General features: G+C 45.4%; 1 long non-coding RNA gene across 1 annotated transcript; it reads left to right on the top strand.

Annotated features, from left to right (window-relative positions):
* The first annotated feature begins 1,421 nt into the window (after positions 1-1,421).
* LOC119349602 lies at positions 1,422-3,728 on the top strand. The gene is made up of 2 exons (XR_005169463.1): positions 1,422-2,806; positions 2,907-3,728. It is a non-coding gene; the product is annotated as an uncharacterized LOC119349602 (long non-coding RNA).
* The last annotated feature ends 7,528 nt before the right edge of the window (positions 3,729-11,256 follow it).

The following is an 11,256-nucleotide window of genomic DNA, read 5'->3' on the forward strand; positions in this document are numbered from 1 at the left end:
CGGAAGCATCGTTTTCTCGTGATTTATACTTGCTTCCATCTACCAATGAATTGGTTTCCATGATGAAATAAACTTGCTATAAATGTATATGAAGCTCTACTTAAGTGGTGATTTGTTTTACTTCAAAAACATCAACATCGTGTTTCTGTCAACTGGAAAATCGCTTCTACACAAAAAAGACATTTCAATAGGAAGAATCATTATAATGAGTACAATTGCTTCAGACACATCAGGGAAGTTTGTTTCCATGGATGAAAGGTTTTGCTTCCATAGTTTCATGGAGAAACAAGCATCCATGACAAACAATTTACACCAAACCGTTCCTTACAAACTGGATGTTGCTTCTACTAGTTTCAGTCGTGCATGTGCGATGCCAGGTAGGTGGCCGCACTTATGTACTAGTAGTTGGGGCGCCATCGGGTGGCGCCGCTTGAGTCGTGCATGTGCGATGCCAGGTAGGTGGCCGCACTTTTCATTCGCTTTTTGGCGCTATGGGTAGAACATGTACATGAAACTGCCGGTCAACTCATGTGGACTTTGATTACGTTCAAGCTGAGCAGCGTATGTAGTAGTTACAAGACCAACAGAAATGCATTACTTGCAATGTACATTCATAAAATAAATCAGATATATTATTAATAGATAGGCTTATATGAACACAGAGTAGCAGTCTTATATCCTACAAAGACTTGTACATATAGAGATGGACTGCAGAGCCTAAATTTTCTGAACTCAAGCATCCACAAAATGAAATCATCTGACGACGATGATGAACGATAACCACTGGACATAACTTCAAAGACCCAATAAGAAGCCAAGACTCTTCGACTAAAATTTTTAATCATGAAAGAGAATCATAGCAGGCCGATGATCTGAACTACAACCAAGGAGTTCTTTCCTCCCTCTTTCTTTGAATTACATTTCTGCAAATAAATTTCAGAACCACGGGGATGACATGGAGTTCCAGTGAGTTGGTATGAGATCGCAAGAAAGGAGATCCTGAAGCTCTCTATCCGAAATCCATCTGTAGTAGCAATATATATCATACCCACATATGAAAAATGTGATACTGACCACAAAAAGTATTGCAGGACAATTAGAAAAGAACACATGAGATCCTAAAAAGCAAAACATATGAGATCTTAATCACAACATATAAAGTTCAATGTTTTTTCAAAATCAAATGACTCTTAATCTTTTATTGTTAGCATATGTGGGACCTGACAGTTTTGCTAAACAATGATTCTATTTTAACTTTGGTTATACAAAGTTCCTATATCAAATAATTTAAACATCAGAAAATCATGCAAAATATTTATTGAAATTTCTGAACACACAAGATAAGAGCGGAAGGGGAAGACTAATCATGAAAAATACTATGCAACGGACAATATTTATTGATAATTAGACATATTTTCTCAATAACATCAATAACAAAATGGGGCCCCTAAGTTTTGGATTAATGTCAAAGAAGAAGCAAGTGCAGACCTGTGGAGTTGCCAATCTTTTGACTTTTTGAGGCTACTCAAAGTTGTCCTCCGCAACAGAGATGCTGCTATAGAGATGCATTTGAGAAACCAACACCCAAGCATATGAGATGCACCATATTTCAGCACCAACCCCATGTTGTGGAAAGCCTTTTTCAACGGTTACCAATTTGTTTGTTTTCCTAACAAATGTGTTGATAGCAGCTCTATCCGGTGGTCTAATTGACTGATGGTTGATCACATGTTAACAAATATTAGAGAATAATAAGAACATACTAATGGATGTAGTCAAAAAACGTAACATAATTGTACTGCATAATGTGTTTTGCAAAAGGTACCTCAGCACTGATTCCCTCCTTGGAAAGTATATCTGCAGCCTGAAAATTGACTGAGCATAATGTAACCAGAACAGTAGATCAAGAATTTTATGTACAATGTGAAATGATCATCGATGCTAATTAAACAAATGCATTCACATCTCAAACACAACTGATTTCTTAAAAACTTTGTCCCGTTCAATCAATGGCTCCAAAATGAGATCTCTTAAGCACTGCAGAACAACAAGGAAATTTCATCTTTTTTTTTCTTGCTTTATAAGAATGTAGTAATCATGAGGGTTCTTGACCACAGCCACTGATGACGAAGACAATTATTTTGTGTCAGTCATCTAGTAACAAAAATGAAAGAGGCATATGAGAAATATGCATAGATTGATAGATAAGCAGAATACGTAGTCATTAAAAAAAGAAAGCAAATGAACGGGATTGATCCTTCTTGATTCTAAAAAAGCGACAACTCCCTCGCGTCGTCTCTCCGAGGCGACCCGGGGGCCCCAAATCCCTCCACCGCCGGCCGGCAATCTGCTTCTCCCCTGCCGCCGCTGCCGCCGGCCCTTGCCGCGGTGGCGGCGGGCCCCGTTCCTCGAAGGGGAGGGGGACCTCCGGCCGATGCGTGGGGCGCGGCGGCGGATCTTGGGCCCCGGGGCGGCGGCCTCGGTCTTGGCGACGACGGCTGCTGCGGCTGCTTGGGCGGCGCGGTGGTTGGGCCTGGGCGCGGTGCTGCTGCGGCCATGCTGGGTGCTCGCGGTGGAGGAAGCTCGGTCCTCCTGCTGCACGACGTTCTTCGGCGCGACGACTCCGGCGACTTCGCGGCCTTGCGTCGCCGAGGTCCTTCTCCAGCTGGCCTAGGCGGGGTGGCAGCCCCCTGGTCTGCCTGTGCGAGCTCGTCCCCGTGGCCGGCTTGTCGATGGTGTTGCCGGCTCGTCGGATCGGCTTCGGCGGGATCTGACCGGCTGTGGTCGGTTTTGGTTTTCTGCGTCCGTGAGTTCTGCCACGACTGGGAGCTCTGTTCTCCGGTGTGCGGTGCCCGTGCAGTGGTGGTGGGTGCCAGATGTTTGATTTGGCTCATCTGTTTTGGCAGACGGACGACGAGGGAGGAGGTGGCTCTGGCGCGGCGGTGGCGTGTTCGCGGCGTCGGAGGTGTGCGGGCCAGCGGAGTGCTCTGCGTGGGACTGTTGTTCGTGCTGCTCCAGGTGAAAGCCTAGCCGATGCTCGCAGGCCGGCGGCGGCGGCGCCTGTGGGCGTCGCTTTCCTCCTTGGAGGCGCCGTCGAGGAGTTTCTGCACTTCCTCAGCTCTCGGGTTAAGATCTACGGGCGAAAGTCATGATCCTGTTCGATCGGGCGGCGGCGGCATCTTCAATGTCGTTTTCCCTCTTTGGGGCGTCGTCTTGGAGATCTTGGCCCCTTTTGTGCTTCCTGCAGGCTGGACGTGCGCGGCATCACGGTTGGCCGGTGTGCAACTGGTGATGCGTGTGGTTGGCGTTGCGACTCGTGTGATGACGACGATGATGGCGTGCGAAGCTGGGTCGCGGCTTGCCCTTCTGATGTCGACGGTCCGGTGCGCCAATGGGTGTGCCTATGCTGGCTTCTGGCTGTGACAGAGAAGTCGGAGCTGCGTGCGATGCCTCTGCGGCAACGATGACTCCATGAGGGCGGTTTTTAGCGGGCGGTGCTCTCCGGATGATGCGCTGGACTAGGTCGGCGCGAGGCTTGCAACTTTTTTCTGTGAAGCATTTCAGCAAAATCGGAGCTGCCATGTCCTCGACGCTTCGGTCGACCGTTTGGCTTGTCTGTGGCCAGGTCGGCTGTGTGTGCCCCGTGTGGGGTTGTATCTGGGTTTTCGCCCGGTTTTCCTCTAATTAACCGGACAAATCTCTTCTTCTTAATCAATGAAAATGGCAAATCTTTTGCCTCGTTTCAAAAAAAAAAAGCAAGATTCTAAGGAGACTGAGTGTAAGATAAGTGATAAAAATGAAATAAAAGCAGTGGAGAAATATGCATAGAATGGAGTATGTGTTTCTATATACATACAAGGATAAATAAAATGCATGATAGCATTATCTTCTTCTGAATTTTCTTATCAGTCATGTCAGTTTCAACATCTAGTCCCATCTTATGTATCTTAGCATGAACCTGGGCATCAAAAGCAGATTGTCATTTAACTCGGAAGAAAAAGAACCCGGCTGATTGATTACCATGAGAAACAGCTAAAACTACTAACAAACTGCTAGACATAACGAATGGAAAAACGGTCACTGACAAGTTTCAAACTAACACACAAGGGTCAGTTAACTATTTCCACTCTTATGGGCGATCCGAGCTAAACGAGGGCAGGGACGGGGGATTAAAACAGGACGACTGCCCAGATTGGATGTCACCTTCTCCTCGCACTTGGCGTCGGCACTTGGAGCCGGGGTGGAGGTCGATGTACATCAGGAGATCCAGAAGAGGAAGGTCAATCATGGCAGCTGCCTGATGCAAATACTACAAAACGGAGGGGAGGAAGAGCATGACATAGTGGCATATAAACTCTACCACTGCTATATTTGAGGTGATAAAACGAAATATTCCGACGTTAACAACTGATTTAGGCTCAAACTGAAATTTGACGTCCACACTAAGTCAAACTGAAGGTGAATTCTAATCAGTTGAGAAGGTCAAAACTGCCTAATTGACCCAAGTATCTCAGAGTTCATGCTGACAATCTACAATTTACATATTAGATAGATGAAACACCACGCCATGGTTGGCCTATTAGATGATTTTCACCTACCTCTTCGTATTAAAAGGCCGGTGAAAAACTCAATAAAAGAGGAAGTGCAAGACTATGATAGTGTACATACAGTTCATTCAGGAACTTGACGCATTTCCTCAAAGAGCGCAACCTCCTGCTTATGGCGCCCACTCGTGTCAATAATGATGAGATCATATTTCACTTCCCTGAACCTTTCCAGGCCATTAATGGCAATCTTCACAGTATATGATTCCAGGTAGCTACAAAGAAAAGCGACAACTTTATTTAGCGCAGATCTTGGGGAGAAGCTGCACCAGCTCGGACCATATAGGCACAAATCAGTGATGGTTTAAATCCCTTTCATATTCATTCCTTTGCTAGTGTAGTAACCCTCGTAGAAATGAGCAATACCGGCAGTGAAGAGATGGGGCACTACATGAAAAAAATAACATTACTTGAAGAGGTCAGAGATAACACATTAGCAGCCAATTGAGCAGATATTCTTTTATGGTCTATAACTCTCCTGATATTAATTTCTCAACAAAAAAATGTGTTCAGGCCATTAGGGAAATATAATACGCGTATTTGGTACATTTAGTGGTTTTTCCAGAACCCACAGACATATATCGTTGCATGTTCAGTCTTCAACGATCTTGTAATTCAAATCAGCAAACCATATATGGATATTGAAATTCAGAGATAGGTGTACAACAACATCAGAAAAAGCATAAGGGAACACACAACCGAGGTCGGTCAATCATATTGACCTTCCAAATCTGACGAACATGGCCTTCTTTATGACGAGGAGCTTGTTGGTGCCGGCGGTGAGGACCCCAAGGTTGACGGTCTTCCTGATGTTGTTCTGCAGGTCGCTGATCTTGAAGCGGACGTCGGACTGCATAAGCGCGCGCATGACCTCTAGCCCGAGGCACTAGTAGAAAAACAATAGTCCCGGTTCGTAAGGGCCTTTAGTCCCGGTTCATGAACCGGGACTAATGGGTTGTTACTAATACCTCCACCCATTATTAGTTCCGGTTCAAACACGAACCGGGACCAATGTGCCTCCACGTGGCCCTGTGCGCCGAGCCCAGTCAGGGGGCCTTTGGTCCCGGTTGGTGGCACCAATCGGGACCAAAAGGCATCCACGCGTCAGCATCCCAGTGGCTGGGGTTTTTGTTTTTTTTGAAAGGAGGGGGGAGGGGTTGGGGGTTTTGAGGGGTTAATTTAGGTGTTTCATATATTGTGTTAGCTAGCTAATTAATAGAGAGAAGTGTCCTCTCTTATGTCCGTGCTTGGTCGACGCTACGTACTATATACATAAGTGATCGAGAGAACCATTGAGTACAGAAGTTCGTCATGCATACCGAGTGAAGTGATCGATCGACCTCTCCTTCTCCGAGAGAACAACAAGTTTTCGTATCATGTATCCGACGCTATTGGCTACATACATGTACAATATGTATAAGATCTCTTAATTACAATCCCTTAGCAATTGAAATCAATTTCCACATGGTATTCTCCGGCTTTATTGATGACGTGGTCAAGAAAGAATCCCGCCAATTCCTCTTGAATTGCTTTCATGCGATCTGGTTCTAGGAGTTCATTCCGCATCTGCCACGTCTAATTTGAAGAAAGGGGTTAATTAATACACATATATAAATGAAACTCAACAGAAATGATGGTGTAATAAAATGAAATTGTGAATATTATTGCTTACGCACTTCATATTGTCTTTTAGAGTAGCCCCGCTTGTTTTTCAAAGTCGCGTTGTGGATGAACTCGCACACGTAGTATCCACAGGAATCATTCCCTTGTTCCTGCCACGAGCACTTTACGAGAAATAGAGGTCAATCAAACTGATAATGAAGCATTATAAATGGCATTGATGAAAGTATAACTATAGAATCAACGGGAGATGCGCACAACTAGCTAGCCAGTAGTACTTACTTTCGGGTATGTATATCGCAGCTCCTTCGGCAGTCCCGGAGCTTCTGCGATGAATTGTTTCCAAACCCTGCAAGACAAAGAAAATAATTATTATTACTTGAGATATCAGGAAATGAACAAAAAGTTGCCGATATGGTGCGATAATGATCGATTGAACTTACTTGTTGAGCAATTCAGTCATGTCCGCATAGGTTTCGGGATCTTTCTGTCTCGAGTCTAAGACGGTTACTAGTCCCCGCTCAAGCTTAATCTCCAGAAGAACATAGTGGTACCTGCGCACGCATGCATAACTCATCAATTACATTACTATAACCTCGCTCGAGTAATAAGGGAAACCGAATATGCACACGACAGTAACACTCACTTGCCGTTATAAGGAAAGAGTATGGTATCTTTGTTTTGATTTTTGATCAACGATCGTAGCAAGTTGTCCTCAGCCTCTTTGACGTCCTTTTTAACCAGGAATTCATCTATGATATTTGTGTTAATGAACCCAATATCGTAAATTTCTTGTTTTTTGCACTCGACGATCTTCAATCTGCATAATATATTGAGGATAATTAATTATAAATACATGAAATGAAAGAGCCCAGCTATATATAGAGACTTAATGACAGAAATAGTACTTACAGACAGTAGCAAAAGACCATTAGTTTATCGAGGGCCTTTTGATTGAAGAACGCGAAGAACTCATCAAATGGAACAGTCAACAGATCAGTTGCAACGAGGTCGTGCTCCTCTTTAATATTCAGATACAAAGCATTCGTTCCCCAAGACTCTCTGCAGGTTTTCATGTACCAATTATGGAATCTTCGCATCATTGTTGTCAGAGATTTTTCATCTTTGACGAGAGGCTTCCCGTACTCGTATCTGTGTTCGTCCACCTCCAAGAAATCAGGAAGTTGATCGTCAGGCAGGTAATCTGCAAGATTGCCATAACCGGCCACCGTCCCCGGAGCATTAGACACATTGAGCGGGGGGCATGATTGCTGTGCTTGTTCGCCGAGCTGGGCAATTTTTTCCCCTTTGCTCGTTCTTTTAACCTTTTATCACTGACAGTACTTCCCGACCGCTGGGCTTCGAGATATGTCTGTTCAGTAATGCGCTGATAGTTGGTTCTCGGTGGAGACTTTGGTGGTTTCCTCAGGGCATCAATAGTGCGCTTTGCTTTCATCGGATCTACCTTCTCCTCCGGAGGTGGATGTCTCTTTGCTTTCACCCCTTCAAAGAACTCCTTCACGTGGGTCCGCACAATCGTATAGTTTTCCTCCTCGGTCCTCTCGTACGGTAACTTCTCTAGAGGCTTGAGAGGTGGACCGTATCTGTATTGCCTCCCGCCTCTGGTTGTGCTGCTAGACGCCGGAGCAGACGGAGCGGCTGCGGCGTCCTGTCTTCTTTCGTGCTTGCTTACGAGGTGGAGGAGAAGAAGTACGACGCGCCAAAGCAGCCGGGGCGGCGGCGGGTCTCTTCCGCCCTTGCTGGCGAGGCGGAGAAGGAGGAGGCTGCTGGCTGCTCGGGAGCGCCGGCGCAGGCGGAGAAGGAGGCGGAGTGCCGCCATGCGCCGGAGAAGGAGGCGGAGTTCCGCCATGCGTGCCCTGATCGTCACTCGCCGAAGGAGGAGGCGGTGAAGGAGGCGGAGTGCCCTGACTCACCGGAGGAGGAGGAGGAGGCGGAGGCGTCCAGTTCGGAAGGTTGATGAGCTCCTTCCGCCATAGGCATGGAGTCTTCAGAGCAGAACCCAGTCTAGTCTCCCCTTCACCGGTAGGGTGGTCAAGCAAGAGGTCCTCAAATCTCTCCGTTATTTCATCCACCATCACCTTAGCATATCCTTCTGGAATCGGCCGGCAGTGATAAGTTGCTCCGGATCCAGTAGGATAAACAGAGCCAACAGCCGCCTTGACCTTCAAATTCATCCATCGCGCCATAATGTGGCAATGTTGAGACTCCGTGATAGCATCCACGGGATAGCTGGCAGGAGCCGTCAAGACATGCTCCGGCTGAAGCAGCTCGGTGGAAGCCACGCTGCTGCTCCGCTGAGATGGCAGGGTAGCTTCGGGGGAAGCTTCGGCAGGTCGTTTGCTGCGATCTGCTGCTTCTCGTTCCTCTTCTCGTTCCTCTAGCCCCATTACCCTTTCGTGCAGCGCCTGTAGTTGGCCCTGCTCCAGTTTCTTCCTCCTCTCGTGGGTTTTGTAACCCCCTGCGTCCGGAAAACCAACCTTCCACGGAATGGAGCCTGGCGTGCCTCGTGTCCGTCCAGGGTGCTCAGGATTCCCGAGGGCCATTGTGAGCTCGTCCTTCTCCCTGTATGGAACGAACGTCCCTTGCTGCGCTGCATTGATATAGTGTCGAAGGTTCTTGAGGGGTATTTGCAGTTGCTCGTCCGTCCAACGGCACTCCCCTGATATAGGGTCCAAGGTTCCGCCAGCCTGAAGAACCAAGTCCGGCAACGGTCTGGCCATCTCATTGTCTCTGGTTCGATCCCTTTTTCAAGCAGATCATTCTCCTCCTTGGACCACTTAGGCCGGGCTTTGAGGTAGCCACCTGACCCCGTGCGATGGTGAAGGTTCTTCTTCGCAGCATTTTGCTTGTTCGTCGCCGACATCTTCTTACTCTTTTTCGATGTCTTGTGGGCCACAAATGCGGGCCAGTGATCTTTGATCTTCTCATATTTGCCGATGAATTCTGGTGTCTTTTTTTTGTCGACAAAATGGTTCAACTCTTTTCTCCACCTCCTGAATAGGGTTGCCATCTTCTTAAGAGTACAAGACTTGATTAATTGCTCTTTAACTGGCTTCTCCGGATCCTCCTCTGGCGGTAGGGTGAAATTTTCCTTCAGCTGAGTCCAAAGATCTTCTTTCTGCATATCATTGACATAAGACACCTCAGGATCGTCCTTAGGCTTATACCATTGCTGGATGCTGATCGGGATCTTGTCCCTAACAAGAACCCCGCACTGAGCAGAAAATGCGTTCTTTGTCCGGATGGGTTCAATCGGTTCACCGTCGGGCGCGATTTCTATGATCTCAAACCTTTCATCCGAGCTCAATTTTTTCTTCGGGCCTCGTCTCCTTACCGAAGTTGTGCTCGATCCGGAGGGCTAGAAATTAAAAGAAAGAAAGACGAGAGTAATTAATATGTGTACATATACCAAAACAATGGATGCATCAATTAACTAGTCAGCACAGGCTTAACTAATATATATATATACCTGGCCGGACTCGGTTCGGTCACCGGAGCAGTCAGCACGGTCTCCTTCTTGTACCTCCATTGTGTCACCGGAGCCATCATGAACATAGCCCTCTTCTTGTAACGGCATTAATGGGCCGAAGCCATCATGAACATAGCCCTCTTCTTCACCCAGTCCTTCCAGCTGACCATCGGTGTCGTTGAGATATGACGCAACTTCATCACTTCCTTGTGCGATTATGTGCCCCAACATCGCTTTTGTTGCTTCGTCTCGGGAGTGCTCCATAGTTTCTGCAAATATTTACAACATGTCAATTATTATTCAAACATGATACAGATGGATATATATATATATATATATATATATATATATATATATATATATATATATATATTAGTGCCAAACGTAGAACTAGCTAGCTAATCACAATAAGGAATCATGTTAGTGGCCTCGACGCTGCTTCTCTAGGGTTTGGGATCGCCTCGACACAACGCTTCAAGGGTTTGGGGTGGCCTCGACGACAACGCTCTTTTAACTTGGTAAATTTGGGTGGGCTCGAGAGTTTCGGTCGAGCGAGAGGGCCGAGGGGGGTGTTGCCGTTGTATAGGTTATCACGGTCGAGAGGGGGTATATATATCGACCGCCCCTCATGTCGAATTATCTCGAGGGGACGGCGAGGGCGAAGGCGAGCAGCCTGACGGCGACAGACCCGATAAAACATAAGAAAACGAAGAAGAAATAAAAAGAGGAGAAGAAGAAAGGAATAGAGGAGAAGATCTAAGAAAAAAAAGAAGAAAAAAAAGAGGAGAAGAAGAAAGGAATAGAGGAGAAGAAGAAAAAATAGAAAAACTTTGTTCTTCTCCTCTTCCTTTTCTTCTTTTTTGTTCTTCTTATTTATTTCTCCTCTATTCCTTTCTTTCTTCTTCTCCTCTTCTTTTTCTTCTTCTCCCTCGAGAAAGGAAAATAATTAAGGAAAAGGAAGAAAAGAGGAAGAAGGAAGAAGGAAGAAGAAGAAGAAAAAAGGAATAGAGGACAAGAAGAAAAAATAGATTTTTTTTTATTTTTTCTTCTTCTCCTCTATTCCTTTCTTCTTCTCCTCTTCCTTTTCTTCCTTTTTCTTCTTCTTATTTATTTCTCCTCTTCTTTTCCTCTCCTCTTCTTCTTTCTTTACTCTTCTTATTTTCTTCTTTCCTATCCTTCTTTTTCTAAAATTGTAACTTTTGCATATATAAAACTTTTCTAAAATTGTAACTTTCTATATATGAACAAAAAACTTTCTATGATAAAAAAACATTTTTAACATATATATTTAGCAAATTCTAGCCACATACATCACATACACATATACATTATAGCCACATACACATATACATCACATATGAACAAAAAAATAAACTAATAAAAATAAAAAAAAACATATAGCAACATATGAACAAAAACATATAGCCACATACATACACATACATTATATATATATATATGAAAAAAATTAAACTAATAAAAAAACAGAGCCGGCCGGGCAGAGGGGCATGGCGGCAGCGGTGGCGCCGGCGGGGCAGGGCA

The sequence above is a fragment of the Triticum dicoccoides genome, chromosome 1B, assembly GCF_002162155.2.
Source record: "Triticum dicoccoides isolate Atlit2015 ecotype Zavitan chromosome 1B, WEW_v2.0, whole genome shotgun sequence".
NCBI classification, from domain to species: domain Eukaryota; kingdom Viridiplantae; phylum Streptophyta; class Magnoliopsida; order Poales; family Poaceae; genus Triticum; species Triticum dicoccoides.